Here is a 14,909-nt window from a genome sequence, read left to right as displayed (position 1 = left end):
CTCCGGGGCTGGCCCAGATATAGGACGGAGGTCCTTTGATGTCCGGACCCTCCCGCCTGGGGGTCAGAGGGGCTGGGATGATGGTGTCCAGACACCCAGCAGGGGGGTGGAGCCAGCGCCCAGGGAGGCCGGAGGGCGATCGATACCAGGCATCCGGGGACGGCTGGAGGGCCATCGAAACTCCTCTCCCTCCGGGATCTGTCGAGTGGCCACTCGACCACCTGGGAGGATCTTGGTGCCTCGATGTCGGGGCTTCGCTGGGGCCTGGGCTGAGGCCACGTGGTCGTGACGTGGGGGAGCCAAGATGGAGTCGGGCACGGCCTCGTGCTTAGGTCGTGATAGGCCTACGCAGGAGCCAGGCTGGTGATGGGGATCCGGGATGGCAGCCGGATCGGTGGTGTTGGGGCGTGTGGGGTCGGGCCGAAGGGGCCGCCCGAGGTCCGGAGGAGGGTTGGTGTTGTCCGGGGCCCGCCATGCGGGAGGGGTAGGACCACGCCATGAGGCCGGGTCCAACACGCGTCCCCCCCAGCTGAAGGCAGGGGAGAGTCACCCATCTTCTTGGGGATTCTCCTCGCCGAGGCGAAAGAATCGGGACAGGCCGTCAGCATTGGCGTGGTCGTTGCCGGGGCGATGCTCCACAGTGAAGTCCATCCCCTGCAGAGAAATGGACCAGGGCAGCAGTTTCGGGTTCTCTCCCCGCATCTGCATTAACCACCGCAGGGGCTGGTGGTCGGTCTGGACTCGGAAGTAGGTGCCGAAGAGTTAGAGCCGAGCTTCTTGAGTGCCCACACCACGGCAAAGGCTTCCCTCTCGTTGGTGCTCCATCGCTGTTCTCTTGCCAGTAGGCGTCGGCTGATGAAGGCCACAGGCCGGTCGATTCCTTCGGGGTTAACTTTGGACAGGACCGCCCCGATGCCGTGCTCCGAGGCGTCGGTTTGGACTACAAACTCTCTGTTGTAGTCGGGGGCCTGGAGCACAGGGGCGGTGCACATGGCAGTCTTTAAAGTCTCAAAGGCTGTATGGCACGCAGGGGTCCAATGCACCTTCTGGGGTAATTTCTTGGAGGTCAGTTCTGTAAGGGGCCCCACAATGCTCCCGTAGTCTTTTATAAATCGCCGATAGTATCCGGTGAGCCCAGGAAGGCTCGGACGGCGGTTTGGTTGACCGGGGGCTCCCAGGCCCGGATGGCGTCTATCTTTGGTTGGAGGGGAGCTACTTGGCCGCTCCCCACTTGGTGTCCCAGATAGGTGACGGACCCTTGGCCTACCTGGCATTTGCTGGCTTTGATGGTTAGTCCGGCCCGCCGGAGGGCCGTCAGGACCTCCCAGAGGTGGGTCAGATGCTCATCCCACTGAAGGCTGTACACCGCAATGTCATCTAGATAAGCGGCGCTGTATTCCTCTAGTCCGGCCAGCACCTGGTTCACTAGTCTCTGGAAGGTGGCCGGCGCATTTTTCATGCCGAAGGGCATCACTTTGAAGTGATAGTGGCCATCAGGGGTCGAGAAGGCCGATCGCTCTTGTGCACCAGGAGTAAGGCCGATCTGCCAATACCCCGCCGTGAGATCGAAGGTGCTGAGGTATTTGGCGGCCCCTAGGCGATCGATCAGTTCATCCGCCCTGGGGATGGGATGGGCGTCGGTCCTGGTGACTGCATTCAGTCCCCGGTAGTCAACACAGAACCGGAGCTCTGGAGCTGTTCCGGGGGAGGCGGCCTTAGGGACCAGGACAACGGGACTGGCCCAGGGACTGTTGGAGGGTTCGACTACCCCCAGGGCCAACATCTTGGCCACTTCTGATTGGATGCAGGCCCGAACCCGGTCGGGCACTCGAAAAGCTCGGTGTTTTACAGGTGGGCTGTCTCCGGTGTCCACATCGTGGACACACCACCGGGTGACCCCCGGCGTGAGGGAAAACAGATCCGCAAACTGCCCCAGCATCTTCCGGCAGTCTTGTTGCTGCTCTGGGGTCAGGGTAGAGGAGAGCCGGACCCCTTCGAAGGAGCCGTCTTTCTCGGTGGTGCTGAGGAGATCCGGTAGTGGCTCGGAGTCGTCTTCAGCTCCGTCATCGGTCGCCAGCAGCAGACTCAGTTCAGTGCGGGCAAAGTGCGGCTTGAGCCGGTTAGTGTGTAGAACCCGGAGGGGGTTCCTGGGGGACTCCATGTCTACCAGGTAGGTGACGGGGCTCTTGCGCTCCACCACTTTGAAGGGCCCCGTCCATTTGTCCTGGAGGGCACACGGTTCAACTGGGGACATGACCCAGACTTGCTGGCCCGGCTCGAACTCGATGGAGGAGGCGTTCTGGTCATATCAGCGTTTCATCTCCTCCTGGCTGGCCTCGAGGTTGGCCTCGGCAAGTTCCCAGAACTTCTGAGTCTGATTGCGGAGGGTCAGGAGGTACCGGTAGACATCCGGCGGTGCATCTCGAACTGCTGTCTCCCAGCCTTCCTTGACCAGGCTGAGAGGGCCTCGAACCGGGTGTCCGTACAAGAGTTCAAAAGGGCTGAACCCCAGAGATTTCTGGGGTACCTCTCGGTAGGCAAACAGGAGGCAGGGCAGCAGGACATCCCATTTGCGCCGGAGGGGCTCTTCGAGGCCCTTGATCATTCCCTTCAGTGTCCTGTTAAATCGTTCCACTAGTCCATTTCCTTGGGGATGATACGGGGTGGTGAACTTATAGGCGACCCTGCACTGTTGCCATAGGGATCGCATATGCTTCGAGATAAAGTTGGAGCCCCGATCACTCACGACTTCTCGGGGGAAGCCGACTCGGGAGAAGATGCTCATGAGGGCTCGGCCCACCACGGGGGCTGTGATGGTTCGGAGGGGGATGGCCTCAGGATAGCGGGTGGCATGGTCCACCAGGACTAGGATGAAGGGGTGTCCCTGCGAGGTGCGAGGGTCCAGGGGCCCTACGATGTCTATTCCTACTCGCTCGAAGGGGGTGGTCACCACGGGGAACGGCTGGAGCGGGGCTTTGACTTTCCCCCCGCTCTTCCCGCTGGCTTGACAGGTCGGGCAGGTTCGGCAGTGGTTATGCACATCGGTGCGCATTCTTGGCCAGTAAAAATGGGTCACCAGGCGGCTGTAGGTTTTGTCCTGCCCCAGGTGCCCGGCGCGGGGCACATCATGTGCTAAGTTCAGGAGGAAGTCTCTGAATCGGAGGGGTACGACCAGTACCCGGCCGGCCCCTAGCTCAGCAATCTTCTGCTCACTGTAGAGGAGGTTGTTGTCCCAATAGACCCAGTGGGACCCCGCGGGGTCTCCAGCGGCTTGAGTAGCAGCTTGCTGTCGAATCCCCTCGAGGGAGGGGCAGGTTTTCTGCTCCTGCCGGAACTGTTCGCGGGTGGGGCCACCTTCTTGGCGCCATTGAGCGAGTTCTGGGAGGTGGTTGAGCTCGGTGAGGTCTTCTTGGTCGGGCCCTTGGGGGCCGTGTTCGGGGTCGGCGTCCTCGGGGACGACGGGTGGTGGAGGTGCGGGCCACTCGGGTTCCTCGGTCGGAGCTCCCCCCGCGGGGGTGGAGGCCCGGGCGGACATGGAGCGGGTGGTCACACAGACCCACTCGGGAAGGCCTAGCATCCCCAGGGGCTCTCTTCGTTCGACGCCAGCCCATGGGGAACTTTCCAGGTCGTTCCCAAGGAGGTAGTCCACGGGGGCATCGTCGCGGACAGTCACTTTCAGCATGCCCGACACTCCTCCCCACTCGAAGGGGATGCGGGCCATCTGGCACAAAGTCTCTGAGTTATCTGCGGACCGGACTGGGCACAGGACGTTCGGAAGGATCTGTTCTGGGGTCACCAGATGGCAGCGGACCGCTGTCACGCTGGCTCCGGTGTCACGGAGGGCTTCGGTCTGGCGACCATTGATGGTGACCCACTGGCGGTATTTCTGGGTGTTGCCGGGGATCGGACCTCGAGGGATCAGGTCGTGGGTACCCAGGCATGCCAAGGTCATGGCGGCGGGCTCCCACTCGGCCTGTTTGTGGTCGTCGTCCTCTTCCTCACTTCGTTCTGCACCCAGGGCAGCCGCCGTGATCTGGCGGGCTGGGGGCCCGGTGGTGCCGGGTCGCTGGTTCATCGGGCAGAGGGGGTCATTCGCATAATGACCTTGTCGCTGGCACCTATGACACGTAACATTTGGGCGGGGCCCCGGTCTGGCTGGGGGGGGCCCTCTTCGGCCCAGGGAGGGCGACGTGGAGGTAGGGGAGGACCCCTGGGGGACGTCTCGACCCCGGCTCTGGCCTACCCCGCCGCCTCGTGGTCGGTGGTTCCCCGGGGATCCCCGGCCGTAGTCTCCCATCGTGCTCCGGGGCACTCGGGTGCTCGCCCATCGATCCGCCTCGACAGCGAGTTTTCGTGGCTTCGTCAATTTGCTGTCGAGGAGGTGCTGCCGAAGTTCGATGAAACAGTTATTGGACAGATGTTCCCATAGAGGTCGACCAACTGCTGGTAGGTGGTGACCTGGCAGCCCCGAGTCCACCCCTCGAAGGCTCTACTGTAATAGTTCACGTATTCCACCCACGTGGTACCGGGGATTTTTTTGCAGTCTCGGAATCGCTGCCGGTACATCTCGGGGGTGAGTCCGTAGCGAGTGAGGAGGGCGGTCTTCATGTGCTCGTACGAGGTCCTCTCGGTATCAGGGAGCTCCAGCAAGGCGTCTCTCCCTTCGTTGATAAACTTCCCCCACAGGCCGGCGCCCCAGTCTTTGAGGGGTACTCGATGGGCGGCCATGGCGACCTCATAGGCTTTGAACCACTGTTGGATGTCGTCGTTCTTATAGTACTCTTTGACGACATCCTTGGGTATGTGCACCTTCGTGTCCACCGGCGGGGGTGAGGTCTTACTCCCGGCGAGGGCAGACTCGTTTGCCTTGGCTTTGAGTTCTATTTCTTTGAGGACGCGCTCGTGCTCGAGCATGAGTTTTTTTTCCTCGAGGGCTAGCTTCCTTTCTGCCAGTTGGATTTCTCCTTCTTGTCGGAGTCGAGCTAGATCCAACTCGTGGAGCCGGTTCCTCTCTCGTTCTCGGGCGTCTTCGGGGGGAGGCCCGTGTTTGGGGTTGCGGGTCTCCCTCCCGCTGGGTTCACCTCAGCCTCCGGGCGTCCGTTCGGGCCCGGGTTATCTTCACTCGGAGGTGGTGCCTCGCCGGCGTCCACCCAGGCCTGTAGGGCCGATTTAAAGTCTTCTTTGGTGCTTAAGCCAGAGGTAGCGATGCCTAGGTCTTTGCAGAATTGCTTTAGCTCCTTGTGACTGTAGTCTTCCATTTTCTCTTTCTGGAATTCTGTGCTCATGGTCGCAGTGGGTTTCTCTTGGTAGCGAGTGAATCACTCTCTGTACGATCTACGTGGGCTCGGATCCTGGCGCTTGCCACCAATGTTAGAAAGGCGACCCCGGGGGAGGCAGAAGATGTCTGACTGGCCACCCCTAGGTCCACCTCTCCGTCGAGACGTAGCCGAGCGTTACCGAGAGGCCTCCTGGGTGAGGGCCCTCTCCTAGGATCGTACAGCAGAGTAATCACAACACTACAAACGGACACCACACAGGAGGTCAAGATCTCAAGCTTTTATAAGGAATAAGGGTTGCGGATTCTTGGCAGTATATACAGGCGGATCGAGGGATCCGTAAAGTCTCGAAAAGGGGGGCGAGGTAGCGGGATAGTCTCGCTTCTGGGGGGAGGAAGGGATACCCTGCGCACAGCTCTCAATCCTCGAGCTGGTGGGTTCCGAGAGGTTCGAGCCGCGGCCGTGCCAGCAGGCTTACAGGGTGATTCAGCAAGGTAGGCCGCGGCAGCGCCAGCAGGCTCTCAGATGGTTCAGCAAGGTAGGCCGCGGCAGCGCCAGCAGGCTCTCGGATGGTTCAGCAAGGTGGGCCGCGGCAGCGCCAGCAGGCTCTCAGATGGTTCAGCAAGGTAGGCCGCGGCAGCGCCAGCAGGCTCTCGGATGGTTCAGCAAGGTAGGCCGCGGCAGCGCCAGCAGGCTCTCAGATGGTTCAGCAAGATAGGCCGCGGCAGCGCCAGCAGGCTCTCAGATGGACGACGGGTTACAGGAAGGATGAGTTCGTCTGGTGTCGGCCGTGACAGCGTCAGTAGGGCTTCCAGTCCAGGATACAACTGACGTCCTACTCCGGGGCTGGCCCAGATATAGGACGGAGGTCCTTTGATGTCCGGACCCTCCCGCCTGGGGGTCAGAGGGGCCGGGATGATGGTGTCCAGACACCCAGCAGGGGGGTGGAGCCAGCGCCCAGGGAGGCCGGAGGGCGATCGATACCAGGCGTCCGGGGACGGCTGGAGGGCCATCGAATCTCCTCTCCCTCCGGGATCTGTCGAGTGGCCACTCGACCACCTGGGAGGATCTTGGTGCCTCGATGTCGGGGCTTCGCTGGGGCCTGGGCCTGGGCCGAGGCCACGTGGTCATGACGTGGGGGAGCCAAGATGGAGTCGGGCACGGCCTCGTGCTTAGGTCGTGATAGGCCTACGCAGGAGCCAGGCTGGTGATGGGGATCCGGGATGGCAGCCGGATCGGTGGTGTTGGGGCGTGCGGGGTCGGGCCGAAGGGGCCGCCCGAGGTCCGGAGGAGGGCTGGTGTCGTCCGGGGCCCGCCATGCGGGAGGGGTAGGACCACGCCATGAGGCCGGGTCCAACAGTGAAGAAGCATTAACAGTCCATTGGATACAGCCCATAGCCTCTCTGTGTTCGTATTTTTGCTTAGTATATCTGGAGATTTCAGAAAGCCTGATAATATTTTAAAATAATAATACCTCGAGGTAATCATTTACGAATTAACGATCAGACTGCTTTCTCGGCCGGCTATTAAAGTGCTTCTAGATCCCAGATTTGCAGCAGCAGATGTACCGAATTGTAATATGCTTCTTGACAATGTTAGTCTTTTCATTAATGGCTTTCTGCCTGTGTACACGTGCCAGTTACATAGTTGGCATCACATTTCTGCTGTTACTACCTGCAATTGTTTGCTGACAGATGTGAAAGGTGCTCTCAATGTACCCATACAATATTTATGAGGGTTTGTATTCGTTTCGAAATGTAGTCAATTAACTTGTCCATTGGTATTGAAGGTATCATTGATCAATGCCTGATGTGTGGCACGGCGTGTTCTTTGGGGTTGTGGTAGTGGACTCCAGCATGTAAAGAACCACTTGGCAGAGTTCATACTTTCGAGAAACCGTGCAAGATACTTTTTACTCTTTTATGAGTCCGTTTTTAATTCGCGGTGGAGAGCGCATAATTCTGTCTTGGATTAGAGTGGCCTTGTTTCCAACACAGTAACAGTGAATTTATTTCCTGTGCATGTCTTCAAAAATCGAAAAGTAGCAGTGCTATAAACCAGTGGCTGCTGAAGACATAGTTGAAGGCCATCCAAAATGACTTGTGTTTGGAAATATTTTGCATTCGTTTCATGGCACTGACGTGTATATGTTGAAAATGGTAAATTGAAGATAAAATATGAGCACACATTGTACTGAAGAAAAAAATATGAGTTGTGTGTTTGTAATAAATGCAGTTTTGCAGGACATAACCCCTTCCAAAATCTATATTATAAATGATGTATGGATGTTTCGAGGGCTGGGTATATAAGCTCGACACCTATTCAAGAATCACAATCCAATGGTTCTTTTTAGCAGCAAGTTAGAAATGGAGATCTGGAGTTGGCAGGGGTAGGTATCTTTGTCCAAATAGGGACCCCTGCTTCTAGTCAGGGTAAGGGGGATACAAACTTTAGATAACCCCTGCTTACCCCCATGGTAGCTTGGCAAGAGCAGACAGGCTTATCCAAAAGGCAATGTCTAAAGTATGTGTACCAACACTCACAGTAACAAGTGAAAACACCACAATTGGACACCACACCAGTTTAGAAAAATAAAATATCTTTATCTAAACTAAACAAGAATAAAGCAACAAAAATCCGACATACACAGTTAAATATGACGTTCAAAAAGTTTCAAGAACTTGTACCATAGAAAACTAATGATGCGTGACTTTTCACCAAAGTACCTGTAGTTGTGTCATAGTTCCAAAAGCCAAACAGCTACAGCGACGGAAACAAAGAGATGCAGCACTCCTGAGACCCTGAGGAGGAGATGTGACAGTCCTGCTGCACGAAGAGGAAGGGTTGTGTCGATTCCAGTCTGTATGGGGAGTGATTCCGGTCTGTATGGGGAGTGATTCTTCATGCTGGTTCTGGCCCGCAGGTGATACGTCAGAAGAACTTGCTGCACAGGTATGATGCGTCGAATTCCGGAATGCGTTAGTGATCAATTCGGCGGTGTTGTGCGGCGCTGTGTCTGTCGTCTTCAGCCGCAATTACTCGATGCGAGGCGATGCGTGGAAATTCTTCTTGGGCAGTGAAGATGCATAAAAAACAGCTGCAAGAAGAGCAATGCATCAATTTCTGTAGTTCTTTGAGTTTCTTCTCTCTTTTAGTTCCCAAACAGCAGCAACAACTTCCAGAGGCCCAAAACTGGCACAGGCACCTCAAGGCAGGTTGGAACTCACAGCAGCAGAGTTCAGGGCAGCTGGGGATGAAGTATTTGTGTCCTTCAGACTTCTGAACCCGGATGCCAGCTCACTTCAGGCCCTTGGAGATCTCCTTCAAGCATAGAACACAGCACCCCAGCCAAGTCCTTCTCCTTTCCTTGACAGAAACAGCAACTGCAGACCAACCCCAGACACAAGGCAAGGGATGTACTTCTCCTCAGTCTCTCGTTTGCTCCTTTCCTTTGCAAAGGTTCCTCTTGAATTCCAGGAATTATCTAAAGTGTGGGGTTTTGGGTCTGATACTTATACCCCCAAATGTATTTGTTCTCTTTGTTCAAGGGACTCTGAGCCCAGTTCAAACCAGTGATTGGGGGCACTCTGCAAGTGCACAAAAACATCCATTGTCAGTGTGAGCCTTGGCTCCAGACCCACCACAGAGAGGTGGAGCCAACATTGTGGAAGGCAGGCACAGCCCTATTCAGGTACAGTTGCTACTCCTCCCACCACTCCAAATGCAGATCAGGCCTATTCAGCCTAGTGCTGACTCGTCGAGACTACTATAGCCACTGCACCTCCTCAGCCCCTGTCACTCCAAAGCCAGACAGTCAATCCACAAACAGACAGAGGCACCCAAGATGGTTGAACAGGAAAATAGCCACTTTCTAAAAGTGGTATTTTCAAACACGCAATTTAAAAACCATCTTTCCTAAAAGATGTATTATTAAATCCTGAGTTCAGGGATACCAAACTCCATTTTTCCATCTTATCCCTATAGGAAGATATGCTTGTAAAATGTTACAAAGCATTCCTCATTCTGCACTATGGGGCTAATTAGCCTTTCAATAGTGAAAAACGAAAATGGCAGTATTTTACTATCAGGACATGATACACACACCAGTACATGTCCTACCTTTCACACACACTGCACTCTGCCCAGGGGGTTACCTTGGGCCTCCCTTGGGGGTGCCCTATATGTAAGGAAAGGGAAGGTTAGGGTCTGGCAAGTGGGTGCACTTGCCAAGTCTACATGTCAGTTAACAAACTGCCCACAGGCACCGCGGACGCAGGCCTGAGGGATCTTTTCAGGGCTACCCATGTGGGTAGCACAATCAGTGCTGCAGGCTCACTAGTAGCATTTGATTTTCCATCCCTGGCACATTTAGTGCACTTTACTAGGGACCTACTGGTAAAACAAATATGCCAATCAGGGGGACTCACTCACAAAAACAATTTACACAGAGAGCATATGCACTTTAGCACTGATCAGCAGTGGTAAAGTGCCCAGGGTCCTATAGCCAACAAACACAGGTCAGAAAAAATTAGGAGGAAGAAGCAAAACGTTTGTGGATAACGTGCAAAAAGGGTTATTCCCTGCCGCCCTCCCAGGGGCATCTCTGTCCACCAAGACAGACAGCCACAGTGGCCAATGACAGCTGTCAGTGATGACATCAGGCCTCAGGCCTTTCTAACCTCTGTGGTATCAGAAAGTGGGGGGCAGTAGCCCCAGGTGCCTGGCACCTTTTATCTACTCTCCCTCCTCCCAAGTCAAGTATGGCATCCTGACACTGGCCCACCAGCCCAGGGTCTGAACCCTGTAGCTGTACAGGAGAATGGGCTGGGCTCTCCCACACCCTGTCTCCCTCCCTGGGGCTCTGCACCCTCCCACCTGCAGCTGTACCCCAGAAAACAACTTGGTAGGGGCACTGTTAGCAGTCATCCCTTCCTCCAGGTCAGGGGGGATACCCTGACCCTGGTCCTCCAACCCAGGGTCTGTACCCTTAGCCTGGACCTGTGCCTTGCAACTCAGGAATTCCAGGAGGTACACCAACCCCCTCCAAGGCAAACACACTCCTCATGAATGGTACAAGAGTCTGCCTGGCACAGGTCTCCAGCCTCCTGTCCACTTGACAGAGCATGAAGACCCCTCAGACAAGAAGTGGCCTCACCAGGGTCAGTCCTGGGGTGCTCTGACCTCAGAGCTGGCAACCCCTGACCCACTGGTCCTTCCACTGGGGACTATGTCCCCCTCACCCTTTCGTCCGGACTCAAGCACCCTCCCCACTGAAGCGGTGCTGCCAGATACCAGAACTGGTGGGATGCTTGTTACAGCAGCCCCCCTAGTCCACCTGATGCTTTGGGATCCCCCCCAGGAAATGATCTCTCGGTACAGACTAGGGCCCCCTCCTGGTGTTCACTTATGGAACCAACCAGGCCCTGGGACTGGGAGTTGGGAAACTTGGGACACAGCTCACTTCCACTTCATCTCCTCTGAGACAGGACGTGGGGCCCTATACCCCTACCACTACACTGGGACCTATCTTGACTACCACAAACCTCCCCAATCTCACTTGGTTGGGGAAAACATGAGCCACCCCCTTCAGGATCACTCCCAAAAGCTTCTTCAGACCCTCTGGAATCTGCCAAAGGGTCTGCCTCTAGCGCAAGCTCCCTGGAATCATATAATTCACACTCCACCTGGTGTTAACATAGCCCTGGAAAACAGGGACTTAAAATATGCTCTCCAACAATTGAATCACACAGCACCCACAGTTGTTAACCAAGCTACCCTTTGCCTCACCATCCAGTGCCTCACACAAGTACCCCACATCACTCTCCTGAGACTGGCAAGACAGTGTCTGACTGTCCGTCACTCAACACACACTCTTCTGGGTGGTCTCCACACATACCTACCAGGACTTCTCCCATGGAGGAGCCCCTCTCCCTGCACCTCTCATCTAGAGTCAGAAGAGTGTCCCTCCCACCACTAGGAATAGAATCCCTGGTGTCAGTTCCCCAATCCACTTCAGGGACACCACACCACTGGAGCTACCTCATAAACCTGACTCCTGGTGTACGTTAACCCCTCACTCAAGTCAGGTGCCACATCTCTGGGTGGACGTACTTCACTCTCAGCACTATATAACAGAATGTTGCTGCCACCATCTGAGCTGGACTCCACCTCCAACCTAGCCAAACTCACTTCCTGAGCTACACACATCACTTTTTGCTTGGTTGAGACACACAGGGCCTCAAGCCTTGCAAACTCCTCATCAAGCTCTCTCATTCTCAGCTCATATGCCAAGATGAATTTTTTGTCTTCCAAGGCATAAGCTCTCCTGCTCTTCTCTGTCTTGGCCCGGTTTTTCCATTTCCATTTGCTTTGTTTTGATCCTAAGGACTTCTAGCTCTTGCTCCCAGACCCTTTGGTTCATCTCCAGTTCCTCTGGGTGAAAACTGCTAGAGGAGTGATTGCTGCCTGCCCTAGAGACAATGTCTTTGTTCTCTTTGTGCAAGGTGCTCTGAGCCCAATTCAAACCAGTTCTGGGGGGTCCTCTGCAACTGCACAACAACATCCATTGTCAGTGTGAGCCTTGGCTCCAGACACATCACAGGGGGGCAGAGCCAGCATTGGTGTAGGCAGGCACAGCCCTATGCAGGTACAGATGTAACTCCTTCCACGACTCCAAAATGCAGATCAGGCCTATTGAGCACAGTGCTGACTCATCCAGATTACTGGAGCCACTGCACCTCCCCAGACCCTGTCACTCCAAAGCCAGACAGTCAATCCACAAACAGGCAGAGTAACACAGGATGGTTGAAGAAGAAAATAGCCACTTTCTAAAAGTGATATTTTCCAACACACAATTTAAAAACCATTGTTACTAAAAGATGTGTTATTAAATCCAGAGTTCAGGGATACCAAACTGCATTTCCCACCTTATCCCATGGGAAGATATGCTTGTAAAATGTTACAAAGCACTCCCAATTCTCTCCTATGGGGCAATATAACCTTTCAATATTGAAACATGAAATTGGCAGTATTTCAATATTAAGACATGTTACACACACCAGCACATGTCCTACCTTTCACATATACTGTACCCTGCCCATTGGGTAACCTTGGGCCTCAAATAGGGGTACCCTATATGTAAGAAAAGGGAAGATTAGGGTCTGGCAACTGGGTGCACTTGCCAAGTGAACATGTCAGTTAACAAACTGCACACAGGTACTGCGGTGGCAGGCCTGAGACATCTGTCAGGGCTACTCATGTGGGTGGCACAATCAGGGCTGCAGGCCCACTCGTAGCATTTGATTTACCAGCCCTGGCACACTCAGTGCACTTTACTAGGGACCTACTGGTAAAACAAATATGGCAATCAGGGGTTATCAATCATAAAAACGATTTACACAGGGAGCATATGCACTTTAGCACTGATCAGCAGTGGTAAAGTGCCTAGGGTCCTATAGCCAACAATCACAGGTCATGAATAAATAGGAGGAAGAAGCAAAAAGTTTGTGGATAACGTGCAAAATGGGTAATTTCCAACACAGCATGTAAGCATAGAGGGGAGAAAAGCTGTTAATATTGCCAATCAATTCAACAGGAAATTGTCTTAACACATCGTAACCACAGACAACTATGTAAGATTAGTTAATTAAATACAAAGCCAAAAATAGCTGAACATAGAGACAACCCAAAATGAGAGTGTAGAACTACATCGGAATCAGTACAAAGCCAAACTTACATATCAAGTTTAAGCGGTGCAACACATGCAAAACAACGAATTCAAGAAACAGAATACAGAAGATCAGAAAGCATGAGTGCAAGTTTACCTGCATCAAGAGTCGATGATACACAATAATGGGTCAAGTAGCATAAAGCTTCAGAGACAGAGCTAATTCGAGGATGCTCTCTTTCTGAAGGCAGAGAGAAGTGGGGGCACTTTCCCCATTCTAACATTGCATTATTACAGATATGTTTCCCAAGACTCTTTGCAGGTTACGCCATCCGCTCTGGACACGATCTCAGAGGTAGTTTCCATGGGATAATGGTGACCTTGATTCCCAGGCCTACTCCAGTGTGAAACACAACACATTTTTGCTTACCTACTTGCGTTTATGATGTAACTCCTCTCCTTGTCTCACTAATAACAAAAATACATTATTCTAGATAACAAGGGTGCTTCTTCCACCTGCAACACAAAACATGAGAAAAGAACACATTTCACATCATACATGAATTCAGCTATTTATTCTAAAGGGAGAGCTTTCAGGAAAATGCATTTCAGCCCTACAATATTCAGACAACATAGGAAAAATGGCATACAAGCTTTACGAGTTTGCAAAGGAAAAAAGGCACTTTCAATTAATACATTTACCTACATATGAAATGGCACAATTACTATAGAGATTAATACATGCATGGATGTTAATACCACAACCCCAGCTCTTTAAGTTAATATGTTCTGCTAAGTACATTCACCGATTGCCACTTAATTCCCTATGTTGCCACTTCTTGGACTAAACACATAATTTTTTAAGTTATTACATTTCAAGATTCTAACAATTCAAGTTAATACAACAAAAGATGATATGCCTGCACGCTCTATGCGTGTAATAATAATGCACTCCTAGAATTAAATGTGATTTCCGCTACATCAGTTCCCCCCTCTGATAACGTTGAGTCATCACAAACCACCATTAAATCCTTGTAGAGTAGACCAATCTAAGCATATGTTGTAGCTAATCTCCTCCTGTCAGAGCTCCTCCAAGTGCTTAAGATTCTCATAATGACTGTCCTGCAGTCTTTCCACCTTGTTTCTCTCTCCCTAAATGAATCCTCCGTTTGCCCTGCTTTGAGCCATTTGCATGCTCTTATCCTACCTAATAATATGATAACATAGATCAAAAAAATTATTGTGGGCTTCAAGATAAATCCAGGAATCCCTTTCCTAAGTTAGCAAACCAATTTCCAACCGTTCCAAATTATTTTCCAATTTTATCCCATACTCCCTCAGTTGCCAGGTCATGTATCTCATGATGTATCTCAATGATGTTACTTATGTATCCCCTCAGATCTTTACTTTTATCAGAAATGTAAGTGCAACACTGTTGGACCTTCAGCATCCTACAAACCACGCCCTCTTTTGCCAATAACACATGTAAAGCAAGCCAGTTTTGCATCACCATTGCACTTCTCAAAACCATCTCTCCATCGACCAGCACAATGACTGAGCTGTTCCTAATTCACTTACCAGCAAAGGGCCGAGAGGAGGGCTCAAACAGCGACTCCCGCTGACATCCGCCGACCAACAGCTGTGAGGGAAACGGCAACGTAATCACCCATCAGGTGCTCTCCCGGTTCCCCGTGTCTGGGGACTACAATGCCCAGCAGCCCCGGGTCCTGGCGCGCTCTTGACGCTACCGCTGCACCTGGAGGCGCTTAAGACCGCGGAGCTCCGAGCCAGAACTGGGGGGCTCTTCCTAATTCACTTACCAGCAAAGGGCCAAGAGGAAGGCTCAAACAGCGACTCCCGCTGACATCCGCCGACCAACAGCCATGAGGGAAACGGCAACGCAATCAACCATCAGGTGCTCTCCCGGTTCCCCATGTCTGGGGACTACATTGCCCAGCAGCCCCGGG

This window comes from Lissotriton helveticus, chromosome 1_1 (genome assembly GCF_964261635.1).
Source record: "Lissotriton helveticus chromosome 1_1, aLisHel1.1, whole genome shotgun sequence".
NCBI classification, from domain to species: domain Eukaryota; kingdom Metazoa; phylum Chordata; class Amphibia; order Caudata; family Salamandridae; genus Lissotriton; species Lissotriton helveticus.
The sequence above is the reverse complement of the archived record's forward strand: the minus strand, read 5'-3'. Positions refer to the sequence as shown.